Source organism: Opisthocomus hoazin, chromosome W, assembly GCF_030867145.1.
Source record: "Opisthocomus hoazin isolate bOpiHoa1 chromosome W, bOpiHoa1.hap1, whole genome shotgun sequence".
Taxonomy (NCBI): Eukaryota; Metazoa; Chordata; class Aves; order Opisthocomiformes; family Opisthocomidae; genus Opisthocomus; species Opisthocomus hoazin.
Window position 1 is genome coordinate 25,985,289 of NC_134453.1, and position 13,282 is coordinate 25,998,570.

General features: G+C 50.5%; 1 pseudogene; it reads left to right on the forward strand.

The window, feature by feature from the left end:
- The first annotated feature begins 5,348 nt into the window (after positions 1–5,348).
- LOC142365728 (U6 spliceosomal RNA) lies at positions 5,349–5,447 on the forward strand (annotated as a pseudogene).
- Positions 5,448–13,282: the final 7,835 nt, after the last annotated feature.

Genomic DNA, 13,282 nt, shown 5'->3' on the forward strand with positions numbered 1-13,282 from the left:
TGTGCGATAGTGTCCATGGTCAAGTCCACCCCTCGGTCACGAGCCCATCTGTATGTCGCATCTCTTCCTTGGTGGCCCGAGGTGTCATGGGCCCACCGAGCTATAAAGAGTTCACCCTTATGTTGCCAGTCCAGATCCACCTGAGCCACTTCAATCTTGGCAGCCTGATCCACCTGCTGTTTGTTTTGATGTTCCTCAGTGGCCCGACTCTTAGGGACATGGGCGTCCATGTGACTCACTTTTACAACCAACTGCTCTAGCCGGGCAGCAATATCTTGCCACAATGGGGCAGCCCAGATAGGTTTGCCTCTGCGCTGCCAGTTGTTCTTCTTCCATTGCTGCAGCCACCCCCACAAGGCATTGGCCACCATCCAGGAGTCGGTGTAAAGATAGAGCCCTGGCCACTTCTCTCGATCAGCAATGTCTAAAGCCAGCTGGATGGCTTTCACCTCTGCAAACTGGCTGGACTCACCTTCTCCCTCGGCAGTTTCCGTGACTTGTCATGTAGGGCTCCATACAGCAGCCTTCTACCTCCGCTACTTCCCCACAATGCGACAGGACCCATCCGTGAACAGGGCATACTGTTTCTTCTCTTCTGGCAGCTGGTTATACAGTGGGGCCTCTTCAGCACGTGTCACCTCCTCCTCTGGCGATGCTCCAAAATCTTTGCCTTCTGGCCAGTCCATGATTACCTCCAGAATTCCTGGGTGACTGGGGTTTCCCATTCGGGCGCACAGGGTGATCACCGCGACCCACTTACTCCAAGTAGCGTAGAGGGGACCCTCTCTTTGAACATCCAGCCCAGGACCGGCAATCGTGGTGCCAGGAGGAGCTGTGCTTCAGTGCTGACCACTTCTGAAGCAGCTCGAACGCCTTCATATGCTGCCAGAATCTCTTTTTCAGTGGGAGTATAGCGGGCCTCGGATCCTTTGTATCCCCGGCTCCAGAACCCCAGGGGTCGACCTCGAGTCTCCCCTGGTGCTTTCTGCCAGAGACTCCAGGTTGGGCCATTCTCCCTGGCTGCGGTGTAGAGCACGTTTTAAACATCTTGCCCTGACCAGACTGGACCAAGGGCTACGGCATGAACTATCTCCCATTTAATTTGTTCAAATGACTGTCGTTGCTCAGGGCCCCATTCAAAATCATTCTTCTTCCGGGTCACGTGGTACAGAGGACTTACAATCTGGCTGTAATTTGGGATGTGCATCCTCCAAAAACCCACAACACCTAAGAAGGCTTGTGCTTCCTTTTTGCTGGTTGGTGGAGACATAGCTGCTATTTTGTTGATGACATCCATTGGGATTTGACGGCGCCCATCCTGCCATTTTATTCCCCAAAACTGGACCCTTGCGCAGGTCCCTTGACTTTACTTCGCTTAATGGCGAAACTGGCTTTCAGAAGGATCTGAACTATTTTCTCCCCTTTCTCAAAAACTTCTTCCGCGGTGTCACCCCATACTGTGATGTCATCGATGTACTGCAGATGTTCTGGAGCTTCACTCTTTTCCAGTGCAGTCTGGATTAGTCCATGGCAAATGGTGGGACTGTGTTTCCACCCCTGGGGCAGTCGATTCCAGGTGCACTGGATGCCCCTCCAGGTGAAAGCAAACTGTGGCCTGCACTCTGCTGCCAAAGGGATGGAGAAGAATGCATTAGTGATGTCAATTGTAGCATACCACTTGGCTGCCTTTGACTCCAGCTGATATTGAAGTTCTAGCATGTCTGGCATGGCAGCACTCAGCGGTGGTGTGACTTCATTCAGTCCCAGGATAGTCTATTGTCAGTCTCCACTCTCCAGTAGATTTTCTCACTGGCCATATGGGACTATTAAAGGGTGAGCGAGTTTTGCTGATCACTCCTTGACTCTCCAGCTGGCGGATCAGCTGATGAATGGGGATCAGGGAGTCTCTGTTGGTACGATACTGTCGCCGGTGCACCGTTGTGGTAGCGATTGGCACCTGTTGTTCTTCAACCCTCAGCAACCCCACAAAGGAAGGATCCTCCGAGAGACCAGGCAAAATGGACAGCTGTTTACTTTCTTCCGTTTCCAAAGCAGCTATGCCAAAAGCCCACCGATACCCCCTTGGGTCCTTGAAATACCCTCTCCTAAGTTGGACTCTTACCCTTTGAAAGCTATTGGCATTAAAGTACACTGTGCACCAATGTCCACTAGAGCTTTATACTCTTGTGTATCTGACGTGCCAGGCCACCGAATCCACACCGTCCAATAAACGCGGTTGTCCCTTTCCTCCACCTGGCTGGAGGCAGGGCCCCTCTAATCCTGGTCAGAGAATTTGCTGCTCCCCTGCTGTAAAAATGACTTGGAGGTCCCTTCCAGAGGATCAGAATCAAGACCAAACTGTCTACCTGGTCTGGACATTTGTCTGCTGGAAACTGGAGCGGCATTTTTCCTAACAGAATCCCCTTTGGTGATTGTTTTACCTCGCAACTCACGCACTCGTGCCTCTAGACTTGAGGTAGGTTTTCCATCCCAATTCCTCATGTCCTCTCCGTGGTCATGCAGGTAAAACCACAGGGTGCCCCGTGGTGTGTAGCCTCTGTATTCTCTCTCCTGAGCAGAGGAACGCTTGCCCCTAATAGCTGAGATGCTGGCCCATACAGGTGGGGAGTAGGATATATTCCCTTTCATTTGCCACACCTCCCAGGCCCGTTTCTCCACAGCTAAGACGAGGGAGGAAGAGAGACTTTCCTCATATTGCCAGAGTCTGACAGCCACCTCATCTACTGTTGGTGCCTCCTTACCTTTCCAGTTTACTACTGCCAGTGAGTTGGCATATGAGGATGGTGCACTCCGCACAAACTCACTCCACATGTGCCGTGTGCACTGGACTTCATCTGGGTCTGTGGGTACCTGCTCATCGTCTGTGTCAGTAAACCAGCTCCGCACAGCTAATTCCCTCAAGTACTGAATACCCCTTTCCATAGTGGTCCACTTGCCAGGATGACATACAAAATCATCACTGAAGGGGTACCTCTCCCTCACGCCTGACGGAAGTCTCCTCCAGAGGCTGAGGGCTTGGTCCTTTTTCCCAACGGCCTTGTCAATGCCCCCTTCCCTGGCCAGGGATCCCAGCTGCTTGGCTTCCTTGCCCTCTAACTCCAAGCTGCTGGCCCCGTTATCCCAGCACTGCAGCAGCCAGGTGACAATGTGCTCGCCTGGGTGGCAGCTGAAATCTTTCCGCATGTCTCGCAGCTCGCCCAGGGACAGGGACCGGGTGATGATCTCAATCTCCCACAATGACCCTGGCTCATTGTCATCCTTCCCGGAGCGATCTGCTCTCTTTGCGTCTTTCTTTAGTTTTACAGGGGCGACTGCTACTGGCACAGGTTGGGCTCAGCCGCGATGCCTGCTGCCGCCCCTGCGGCTGTGGCAGTGGCAGTGGTGGTGCCGGTCGGGGGGGCTGTGACTGCCTGCTGGGCTGGAGGGGCTGCAGGGCTGGCTGGGGGGGCAGTGCCAGTCACAGTGCCTGCTGCTTTGTTTCCCCCCCCTTTCCCCTTTAGAGCACTGAATCAGGTTGAACAGGGCTCGGTAGGCGTGGGCCAGACCCCAGCACATTGCGGTGATTTGTGTCTCTCTGGAGTTCCCAGGGTGGCAGCACACTTTTTGCAGATATTTTACTAGTTTGTCCAGATTCTGTACTTGTTCAGGGGTGAGTTTCAAAGACACCAGGGGTGCCCACTGCCCTAGACACCTGCCCATGCTGTCCCACACACCCAGCCACTCACAGCTATCCAGCCCCGGGGCAGGTCTCTGCATGATGTTCTTAACTACTTGTTTAACCCTAAACAAGTAGTACTGGAAATTTTCAAAAGCCGTTAGGACTAGCCTGAGGGAGAGAGGGGGAGCCAAAGAGTGGGGGAAGGTATCCCCTTCGGTTTTCCCCACAGATTGGGTTTGATTATTAACAAATTCTAAGACATAGGATCCAAGATACGGAAATGACCGCAGTGTTGCGTGCAAATACAAGCCTAATTTCATGCACAGTGATGTTATCATGTCATAAGTCGACATCATACTGTACAGCAAAATCATCATCCTGATCTTTTTCCCAGCGATGATTAACAGCACATCAGTGAATACATACTGCAAGTAAGGATTCAAATACCACAGCCATTTGATCAGTCAGCAACATTTTTTGCCGGCGACTATTTAACACAATAAATGCGTATAACAAAATTTAACAAAATCTAAGAAAGCTGTTTTAACACCCTCTGCTCAGCCCTGCCGTTATCCCCGCCCCACACTTGGGTGCCAAATTTATTGTTGTGGTTTGGCTGCGGCTGGCAACAGAAGCGCCACACTGCTGCCCCTCCCCCCCTGCCAGGGTGCGGAGGAGAATGGAAAGAAACAGGCAGAAACTGGTGGGTCGGGATAAGGGCAGTTTGACAGAACAGCAAACAAAGGGAACAGGAACAACAACGATACAGATAAGGGGAATACACAAAACAAAACAGACCGCACAACAGAGCCTCTCTCCCGAACCACCGCCACTGCGCGCTCCCGAGCTGCGAGTCCGTTCCTGCTGCCCAGCTCCGCCCTCCCCGGAACCCAGCATGACGAACATGTTATGGAATACCCTGCTATGTTTGGCCAGGTTGGGACAGCCCGCCCGGCTGTGTCTCTTTCTGGATTCTGGTGAACATTAACCCTGTCCTGGCCAAACCCAGGACACTAAGCCTCCTTGGGAGGTCAAGCCTTCTGTTGATGATAAAACAGAGAAGGATCCAAAGCCCCCGTATTTGAAACCAGTGGCACAAAGGTTCAGGCAGCTAACAGAGAAAATGATGGAAAAGCTGGATGCACTAACCCCACCACCAAAACCAGTGACTTGGTAAAAGAAGAGCCAAAGCCTCTATAACCAAAACCTGCAAGGGAACAAGTTGCATGCCTGCAACACAAGAAAACAAGCCCAAGCCTTCTTTATCTAAACCACCTCTTGTGCAGAAACCTTCTCTAAACCATGAGGTCTCCCACAATGAAGACATTTCTAATAAAAATGTTTTTCTGGATTAAGGACTGTCAGGCCTTAAACCAAATATTTATGTATTTAAAGCAGCAAAGGAAATGGATGAAAACGGTAACTGTGCTGCAGAAGCTGCAGGCAGTCATTTTTCTAACATGGCTCTGAAGCCCACTGGCCACTGGTCCAGCTCATCTCGAGGCAACCCAAGAAATGTGGAGGAAAAGACTGAAGAAAAGGGAGTGAGTGTTGCCAAGAACATCTTTGTCAACAAAATGATCCAGGAAGAATCAGGTGGTTCTTATCCTGAGTTCTATAAGATAAACACAGCACTTGCTTCAGATAAGCCATCAGGTGGATCAAAAGATTGCTTCGGCAGCACATATACTAAAATTGGAATGATACAGAGAAGATTAGCATGGCCCCTGCACAAGGATGTGAAATTCGTGAAGCGTTCCATATTTTTTGAAGCCACCGAAAGCGAAGGGATCTGGAGTGGAGGTTCATGCCGAGGGACCCTTCCTAATTTGGCAAAACTGTGGTGGCAAGGTAGCAAAAAGGAGAGAGAGAAGACCCCAGCCCACCCCTGCCCAGAGCAGTAAAGATGGAGCTGCTAACGAGCAGCAGGTCTGACTCAGGGTGGGCGGGGACGAGTGTGACAGTGGCCAAACCCCCCTCACATACAAGAGCAGCCCCCAGGAAGCATGAGCGACCAGGAACGCGGGCGAACAGGGCTGGCAAACAGGGTGCGGCGCGTCAGCCAGGGTGCGGCGTGGCAGTTTGAACGGCAGTTCGTGCAGGCAGGGCATGCGGTGAAGGCGTGCGGGCAGGGCACAGTCCCCCTCCTGGCAACCCAACTAGTGCACATCACCCTCCCAGGAGACGTTCTAGCCATGGTTTCCACTGACATGAAAGCCATTGTCAGAAGGAGTGTGGCGACCCAGACAGAGGTGCCACACAAACATACAACTGTCCAGGTCTCCAGCTGCAGGGAGTGCCTCAACCTGGCACTCGTACCGGAGGATGGCACTGACAACAGCTGTGTTCAGTGCGACCAGGTAAATGATCTGCTCAGCCTGGTGGTAGAGCTGAAAGACAAAGTGGAGAGGTTAAGGAGCATGAGGGAGTGTGAGAGGGAGATAGATTGCTGGAGCCACACCCTGCCATCCCTGAGGCCAAGGCAGCAGGAGGTGGCTCCACAAGAAGCACAGGATCCCCCTACTTTTTGCCACCAAGCAGAAAGAGGGAACCTAAGAGACAGAGGGAAATTGGAACAGGTCTCTGCTCAGGGTGGCAGGCCAATCCCCTCCCGGCCTCCCTCACCTACCCAGTTGCCCTTAAGCAACAGATACAGGGTTCTGGAATGAGAGGGCCCGGCAAATGAGGATGTGGGTGAAGATCCATCCAGGGGGTTGCCTAGGGCGAGTCAGTCAGCCCCATGCATTATAACTGCCCTGGTTAAGAAAAAAAGGAAGGTGGTTGTCACAGGCAATTCCCTTCTGAGGGGAACAGAGGGCCCGATATGCCAAACAGACCCATCCCACAGGGAAGTCTGCTGCCTCCCTGTGGCCCGGGTTAGGGATGTTGCTAGGAAACTCCCTGGTCTGGTGTGGCCCTCTGATTATTACCCGCTGTTGGTTATGCAGGTTGGTGGGGACGAGATCGCGGAGAGAAGTCCCAAGGCCAACAAAAGGGACTTCAGGGCACTGGAACGACTGGTTGAAGGATGAGGGGCACAGGTGGTGTTTTCCTCAGTCCCATCAGTGGCAAGGAAGAACACTGAAAGGGACAGGAAAACTCACCTGGTTAACAGGTGGCTCAGGGACTGGTGCCATCTGTGGAATTTTGGTTTTTTTGATCATGGGGAGGTTTACACGGCACCGGGCCTGCTGGCGACAGAAGGAGTCCAGCTGTCTCAAAGGGGGAAAAGGATTCTTGTCCATGAGCTGGTGGGGCTCATCGAGAGGGCTTTAAACTAGGTTCGAAGGGGGAAGGGGATATAACCAGGCTCATTAGAGATGAGCCCAGGAATGGCATGCCAGGGCTGGGGGTGAGATCGACAGCCCAGCTCAAGTGCATCTACACCAATGCATGCAGCATGGGCAATAAACAGGAGGAGCTGGAAGCCATCGTGCAGCAGGACAGCTATGACTTGGTTGCCATCACAGAAACATGGTGGGATGACTCTCATGACTGGAGTGCTGCAGTGAATGGCTATAAGCTCTTTAGAAGGGACAGGCGAGGAAAGAGAGGTGGTGGGATGGCACTGTATGTTAGGGACTGCTCCGATTGTACAGAGCTCGACGATTGTGATGACAAGGTCGAATGCTTATGGGTGAAGATGAGGGGGAAAGCCAACAAGGCAGACATCCTGCTGGGGGTCTGTTATAGACCATCCAGCCAGGATGAAGAGGTAGATGAAGCATTCTGCAAGCGGCTGGCAGAAGTCTCACAATCGCTAGCCCTTGTCCTCGTGGGGGAACTTTAACTTACCGGACGTCTGCTGGAAATACAACACAGCAGAGAGGAAACAGTCTAGGAGGTTCCCGGAGTGTGTGGAAGATAACTTCCTGACGCAGCTGGTAAGTGAGCCTACCAGGGGAGATGCCTTGCTAGACCTGCTGTTTACTAACAGAGAAGGACTGGTGGGAGATGTGGTGGTCGGAGGCTGTCATGGGCTTAGCGACCATGAAATGATAGAGTTCTCGGTTCCAGGTGAAGTTAATGGGGGGCCAGCAAAATCACCACCATGTACTTTCAGATGGCAGACTTTGGCCTGCTCAGGATGCTGGTTGAGAGGGTCCCTTGAGAAAGTGTCCTGAAGGGCAAAGGGGTCCAGGCAGGCAGGGCTTTCTTCTAGGAGAAAGTCTTAAAGCACAGGAGCAGGTTGTCCCCATGTGCCGCAAGACAAACTGGCAGGGAAGACAACCGGCCTGGCTGAACAGGGAGCTCTTGCTGGGACTCAGGAAAAAAAGGAGGGTTTGCCACTTTTGGAAGAAGGGGCAGGAGACTCAAGAGGAGTACAGGGGTCTCATTAGATCTTGCAGAGAGGAAATAAGAAAGGCGAAATCCCAGCTAGAACGCAGGCTGCCCACTGTTGTAAGGGACAACAAAAAATGTTTTTACAAATACATCAACAACAGAAAGAGGGCCAAGGAGAATCGCCATTCTTTATTGGATGCGAGGAGGAATATTGCCACCAAGGATGAAGAAAAGGCTGAGGTACTTAATGCCTTCTTTGCCTCAGTCTTTAATAGTCATACTGGTTATTCCCAGGGTAGTCAGCCCCCAGTGATAAAAGATAGGAATGGAGAGCAGAATAAACCTCCCATAATCCAGGAGGAAGCAGTTAACGATCTGCTATGCCACATGGACACTCACAAGTCTATGGGGCCAGGTGGGATCCACCCAAGAGTGCTGAGGGAGCTGGGGGAGGAGCTGGCCAAGCCACTTTCCATCATCTACCAGCAGTCCTGGCTAACAGGGGAGGTCCCAGATCGCTGGAGGATTGGCAGTGTAACACCCATCTACAAGAAAGGCCGGAAGGAGCATCCCGTGAACTACAGGCCTCTCAGCCTGACCTCGGTGCCAGGCAAGGTTATGGAGCAATTCATCCTGAGTGCTCTCACCGGGCATGTGAAGGATAACCAGAGGATCAGTCCCATCCAGCATTGGTTCATGAAAGGCAGGACCTGCTTGACCAACCTGATCTCCTTCTATGACCAGCTCGCCTGCCTAGTGGATGAGGGAAAGGCAATGGATGTTGTTTACTTGGACTTTAGTAAAGACTTTGACACTGTTCCCCACAGTATCCTCCTGGAGAAACTAGCTGCCCATGGTTTGGATGGGTGTACTCTTTGCTGGATACAGAACTGGCTGAATGGCCGAGTGCAGAGAGTGGTGGTGAATGGAGTTAAATCCAGCTGGCGGACGGTCATGAGTGGTGTTCCCCAGGGCTCAGTTTTGGGTCCAGTCTTAACATCTTTATCAATGATCTGGATGAGGGGATTGAGTGCTCCCTCAGGAAATTTGCGGATAGAATCATAGAATCATAGAATCATAGAAAGTTTTGGCTTGGAAGGGACCCCTAGAGGTCATCTAGTCCAACCCCCCTGCAGCGAGCAGGGACACCGCTAACTAGATCAGGTTGCTCATAGCCCTGTCCAACCTGGTCTTGAATGTTTCCAGGGATGGGGCCTCCACTACCTCTCTGGGCAACCCGTTCCAGTGTTTCACCACCCTCATTGTAAAGAATTTCTTCCTTATATCCAGCCTAAACCTACCCTGTTTTAGTTTAAAACCATTACCCCTCGTCCTGTCGCTGCTGTCTCTACTAAAAAGATTGTCCCCATCTTTCCTATAGGCTCCCTTTAAGTACTGAAAGGCTGCAATCAGGTCTCCCCGCAGCCTTCTCTTCTCCAGGCTGAACAAGCCCAACTCTCTCAGCCTGTCCTCGTAGGAGAGGTGCTCCAGCCCTCGGATCATTTTTGTAGCCCTCCTTTGGACCCGCTCCAACAATTCCATGTCCTTCTTGTGCTGAGGGCTCCAGAGCTGAACGCAGTACTCCAGGTGAGGTCTCACCAGAGCAGAGTAGAGGGGCAGAATCACCTCTCTCGACCTGCTGGCCATGCTTCTCCTGATGCAGCCCAGGACAAGGTTGGCCCTCTGGGCTGCCAGCGCACATTGCCGGCTCATGTCCAGCCTTTCGTCTATCAGTACCCCCAAGTCCCTCTCAGCAGAGCTGCTCTCGATCCTTTCATCCCCCAGCCTGTATTGATAGCGGGGATTACCCCGACCCAGGTGTAGGACCTTGCACTTGGCCTTGTTGAACCTCATGAGGTTCACACAGGCCCACCTCTCCAGCTTGTCCAGGTCCCTCTGGATGGCATCCCGTCCTTCTGGTGTCTCGACCGTACCACTCAGCTTGGTGTCATCTGCAAACTTGCTGAGGGTACACTCGATGTCGCTGTCCATGTCATTGATAAATATATTGAACAGCACCGGTCCCAGTACGGAACCCTGAGGGACTCCACTCGTCACTGGTCTCCATCTGGACATTGAGCCGTTGACCACTACCCTTTGGCTGCGACCATCCAACCAATTCCTTATCCACCGAACGGTCCACCCATCAAATCCATGGCTCCCCAATTTAGAGAGAAGGATGTTGTGGGGCACCGTGTCAAAGGCTTTACAAAAATCCAGATAGATGACATCCATTGGTTTTCCCTTGACACCAAGCTGGGCGGGAGTGTTGATCTGCTGGAGGGTAGGAAGGCTCTACAGAGGGATCTGGACAGGCTGGATCGATGGGCCAAGGTCAGCTGTATGAGGTTCAACAAGGCCAAATGCTGGGTCCTGCACTTGGGTCACAACAACCCCATGCAACGCTACAGTCTTGGGGAAGAGTGGCTGGAAAGCTGCTCAGCGGAAAAGGACCTTGGGTGCTGGTCAACAGCTGGCTGAACATGAGCCAGCAGTGTGCCCAGGTGGCCAAGAAGGCCAATGGCATCCTGACTTGTATCAGGAATAGGGTGGACAGCAGGAGCAGGAGATTTATCATCCCCCTGTACTCTGCAGTGGTGAGACTGCACCTCCAGTACTGTGTTCGGGTTTGGGCCCCTCACTACAAGAAGGACACTGAGGTGCTGAAGAGTGTCCACAGAAGCACAATGAGGCTGCTGAGGGTTCTAGAGAACAGTAATGAGGATCAGCTGGTTACCTGTATTGGAGTTATTTTTTAAACATATTTCACACTGTTGGGTTGCTTGTCGGACTGTAGTATACAAATTTTTCCCTATTAATTTCTGATTTTAAAATTTCTACAGGGAGTCTGCTGCCCAATGTGTCCTACTGTGTTCTTCATTAACCACCCCCCATATCTGTTGAGCAGGGATTATGATTCTGCCATCACTTGAATAGGCCCATCCCTCGGATGGAACCTGTCCTCCTAATCCCTCTATTAATTCTTCATCAGCTTTAGAATACTCAGTATTTTCTTGGTCACTCAGGTTTCTATTTCTGTTATCTGGGATTAAGGCCAAAATCTCTTGCATTCTCTCTCCTGCCTGTTTAGCTTCATAGTCAGCCAACCTGTTACCTCTTTCCTGGTCAGTGTTACCCTTCAGGTGTCCTCAGCAGTGCATGATGGCAACTTTTGTTGGTAGTTGAACGGCTTCTAATAGGCGAAGGATTTCCTCAGTGTATTTAACCCGCTTCCCTTGTGCAGTTAGTAGTCCTCGCTCCTTCCAAATTGCCCCATGAGCATGGACAACTCCAAAAGCATATTTGGAATCTGTCCATATATTTATCTTTTTTCCTTTTGCTAACTCCAGAGTCGTAGTTATGGCAATAATTTCAGCCTTTTGAGCTGATGTTCCAGCAGGTAGTGATTGAGACTCAACTACTTCATCTGTTGTTGTCACTGCATACCCGGCCTTTCAAATACCTTGTCGGACAAAGCTGCTTCCATCTGTGAATGAGGAGTCCTGTGCATCTTCCAGGGGTTCCTCTTTCAAATCTGGTCTGCTGGAGTACACAGTCTCTATGGTTTCTAAGCAATCAAGTACCAGCTGTTCAGAGATTGACCCACAGAGAAAAGAAGCCAGGTTTGTAACATTGGTTACTACAATATCAATATCATCTGAGTCAATCAGAATGGCCTGGTATGTTTGTGTGGCACCTCTCTCTGGGTCGCCACACTCCTGGCGATGGCTTTCGCGTGAGTGGAAACCATGGCTAGAACGTCTCCTGGGAGTGCAATGTCCACTAGTTGGGTTGCCAGGAGGGGGGACTGCGCCATGCCCGCACGCCTTCCCTGCACTCCCTTCCTGCTCGAACTGCTGTGCCGCACCCTGTTCACTGCACTCCTGGTCGCTTGTGCAGTTCTGTTACCAAAGCTGCAAGAATTTTGAAACCTGTCCATATCCCAGAAATTAATATGAATGCAAATTATATTATTAATTTTTCCTTAGAGTTCAATAAGAATTATATGAATTTGCTGAAATTTTCCCATTCTTTAAGTTGATACATATTTTGCTGAAAATCTACTTTGCAACTAATTGTAGCAATGAAGTGTGTTACGTTACTTTATTGACAGCTTTATAGTAAAGCTGGGGGAAAAAAACATTTTTCCCAGATATGCAAAAATATTATGGTCATGATGTTCTGGACATGTTGCTGGTACAGTTATTGAAGAATGCATCTTTAACCCTGTGTGAGCTGAAACAGGCAGGATGCAGGAACAACCACAAAACCACAGATGAAATGCAAAGAGTAGATTTATTTTTGTTACCTCGCGAACTTGGGGATCTCCAAAGCAGCACCCGGGCAGGGGCACACAAGCAGGAACGCAGGCACTGCGGAGCTTGGTCCTTGCTAGAGAGAGAGTGTGTTATTGAACCTGCTGCTTTCACCTATATATCAGGGTTTCACACAGGCATAGTTTACCACTGTGCTTTGATCTTTCCCACAGCAGGGCAGGAATCTCAAGCATGTTCAATAGGGTGCCTCTAAGTCAATCACAGGCCTATGTTATCTAAACACAGATGTTCCACTTGTCAAGCACACAAGGCTAAACAACAATTAGTATGATATATGTGTTTTTCAACACCTCAACTGCAAGTCACTTGAGCGTGTTTACAATCCTCCTCACTAATCTTCCATTATTATCCCACAAACCCTAAAGGTCTTGTGTTTAGCTAGCTTCAAAAAAATGCTTTGTACTTCTTTTACTCATAATTACAAGAATGTTTGCAATATACTCATGTATTTGAAGCTTGATACGTACTGAAGTTTCTCTGAGCTGGGAGGCCTTAATTTCTCAGTATTGTTTAAATACTATTTTCTTAGTGACTCACAGATGTAAAACCTATGTGACGTGCGGAAAGCAGACTCCACAATCTGTAAGATTGTAAAGTAGGTATGTTTATTCGGCACCGGGCAACACGGGGGGTAGTCCCACCAAAGTCGTGCGCGCCGAGCAGCAATGTATCTCTTCAATTTATACAATCAAATATTATATATACATTAGATTTCCCAATACACCTATACATATGCATCTATCCTCATTGCATATCAAAATCAGTTCCGAGATATAATTTCCATATTATAATTAGTTCTAAGAAGTAATTTCCATAGTCTCCTCCCAGCTGCGCTTGCGCAGTGCCTCCTAGTGGTGGTCATCGGGGGTCCCAAGATGAAGGCCCATCCTCTTCATCACGGTGTCCGCTGATTGACCTTTGTTTCTGCGCAAACTCAGTTCTCCCCTGGCTCCCATCCATACAGCAGGGTCGGTCTTGACCG